General features: G+C 34.9%; 1 long non-coding RNA gene across 1 annotated transcript; it reads right to left on the bottom strand.

The window, feature by feature from the left end:
• Positions 797 to 1,780, bottom strand: LOC109948834. Its single transcript, XR_002271282.1, has 2 exons — positions 1,564 to 1,780; positions 797 to 1,217 (listed from the first exon to the last, which is right to left on the bottom strand). It is a non-coding gene; the product is annotated as an uncharacterized LOC109948834 (long non-coding RNA).

Raw genomic sequence — 2,764 nt, 5'->3', positions numbered from 1 at the left:
GAATGCTTATGTTTCAAACAAAAATTTAAAGTCAATGCGCAATCCACCCATTTCAAGAACAAATATTACAAATTGGGTTTGCAAACTCGTTGGTGGTGCTTGCGGTGGCTAATGATGTGGATGAGAAAGATGGGTCTTTGGACCTAGGAAAAGAAGAACATGGATAATTGGGAATTAGGGCTGGGAATCAATGAGAGAGAGAGAGAGAGAGAGAGAGGATATGCAAAATTGGGATTTCATCTCAGATAGAGCATATCATAGAAGAGAAGAAGAAGAAGCAAAGAAGAAAGCAATTGGGGGTGCCATCTCAGAGATAGCAGATCATAGAAGAAGAAGAAGAAATAATAATTTAGAGAGAGAGAGAGAGAGAGAGAGAGAGAGAGAGAGAGAGAGAGAGAGAGAGAGAGAGAGAGAGAGAGAGAGAGAGAGAGAGCAGTTGCAGAGACCAATTTCACATGACCAAAAAAAGTGATAAAATGATATTGGGCCAATAGGGAGGTTTTATAGAGAATATTTTTGAATGAGTTTCAAAAAGAGGACATTGTTGAATAAAACAGGAGCCACTGACAGCTTCTTTCAACATCATTTGGGACTGATAAAGAGGTCTAAATATTAAGTAAAAGTCTGAAATTCACTTTAATTGCATTAGACACTCATGTCCATGTGCCTTATTACTTTAATAGGCATGGTGGTATTATTAGTAATCCACACAAAAATTTAAAGTCACTTATTTGAATTTCTCTCTATATCAGTGTCGAGTAGGTGATTTTCTAGTAGTGAGCGTTAGACATATATATAAAGATTGAAATTACTAGGATAGATTTCAAACATATATAAAGATAGAAAGCCACATACTTAGACACATATTGTGATATGAGTACTAGTACAAAGATCAACCTTAAAATCCTAATTAATTATGATTGAGAGTTTTATTAACAACTCAACCAACACAGTACATTAACCTTTATAATTGATAAAACACTTACTATATTACCACATAACAACTCAACCAATATCCACTGAAAAGGGGTAACTATTTAATTCCTAATTTCAGTCTCAGCAACACCAGGTCCTGGTTTTTCATGGTGCCCTTGGCCGTGCCTATACTCTCCCGGGGCCAGGGGCTGGGGGGCCATACCCTCTCGGTTTAGGTATGCATTTAGCATACGCCTTACGACCGCAAGCGAAGGCTGGCCCGGGTGTTAAGGCTCCAACCCCTGAAATAAGAGTAATCTATATATGTAAGTCGTCCTTTATATATATATATATATATATATATATATATATATATATAATAATTATATCAGTTGACAAGCATAGGGTTATGTGACATAGTTTATCTTTAAGGTCATTTTAATGTTTGCCGAAATTTTTTAGTTTGTATTATTTGTAAGGATAATACATAATACAACACACACGAAGAAAATAATGAGTTGAGTAACATGAGTAGAGGTCATAAATATGAACATCCACATATACCCACACATAAATATATTTTCACAGATCGGTGAAATAAAAAATATAAACATACATCTGAGTTTAAAAAACAAATTAGAAACTCACCAATATAGGTTGCTGGCTTCGTAATTTCCACTAGCTCACGAGCTGAGACCTCAGAGGAGATGAGGATCACAAGAGCAAACATAAAGCCAAGAAGAAGAAAAGTCTTGGAGGATGATGCCATGTTTTTCTTAACAACACAATTAAGGTGGAAGACAAGATTGTTGTGTGAACTTAATGCGGCTTGGCCTCAACCAATTTATAGACCCTTGAGGATAGAGTGGGGTGGTGGGGGAAGAGAAGGAGAAAGAAGAATTTTTGGGGACATCGTTGAACTGAAGACGTACGCCTAAAGGAGAGGAACACTTGAAACCTAGTTGTTCACATTTTGTGGACTTAATTTGACAAAAAAAATGTTGGCGTGACTTGTGGATATTGACTTACTTTCCTTACACACCAAGAATTCCTATTATAATTGTAATTGATTTACTTTAATTCTTGATTTCCTATTGTAAATAGATTTATGAATTTATTATTTGCTTGCCTATTCAAGTTTCGTTGTATTATAAATATGACCTCCTACAAAGAGAAGAATACACAGAAAATTCCCACTACACAGAAAATTCCCACAAACAAATATTCTCTCATAGTTTTCATATTTTAGCAACACTCAAAAATATACAAATAAATCACAAGTTCAAAATTTCATATTTATTTTGTTTAAAATTAATTGGAAGGGAAGTACTATTCTCTTGGATATTTTCATACAAAAGCCAAAAGAACTCTGGGGAAGCAATGCGCTGGTTGCTGCTTCTGTCTACGTCCATCAATTTCCTTCCAATATGGCTTCAAATAAAGCACAAGGCAAGAGATGTGGCTCCAAAGACTTTCAAGTCTTCGTATGAAAAGTCATGTTGGCCCACACATGTCCGGACGTTGATTTCTTCTTTTCTGCTTTTCCAATTTTTTGGGTCTACAAAAGACTTACTTTGAAGTCTTTGCATACCCATTCATAGTTAGCTTACTCGTGGACAAACGTTCATTTTCTTTTTGTCCTTCAATTTTTTTTTCCACAAACGTTGATGGTTTGTCTCCTTTTATAAATCTTTTAACGAACAGAGAAGAAAATCAAGTATACACAGATATCTTGAGTAAATAAGTTTCAAATGTCTTTGTATGCCTTTCGGTTTTATGAATGAACTCTTGTTCTCAAAAAGTTCCATATATATAGACATATACAATATATATAGATTTTATACCATTC

This window comes from Prunus persica, chromosome G4 (assembly GCF_000346465.2).
Source record: "Prunus persica cultivar Lovell chromosome G4, Prunus_persica_NCBIv2, whole genome shotgun sequence".
NCBI classification, from domain to species: Eukaryota; Viridiplantae; Streptophyta; class Magnoliopsida; order Rosales; family Rosaceae; genus Prunus; species Prunus persica.
Note: the sequence above shows the minus strand (reverse complement) of the source record. Positions and strands in the feature narration are given on the sequence as shown.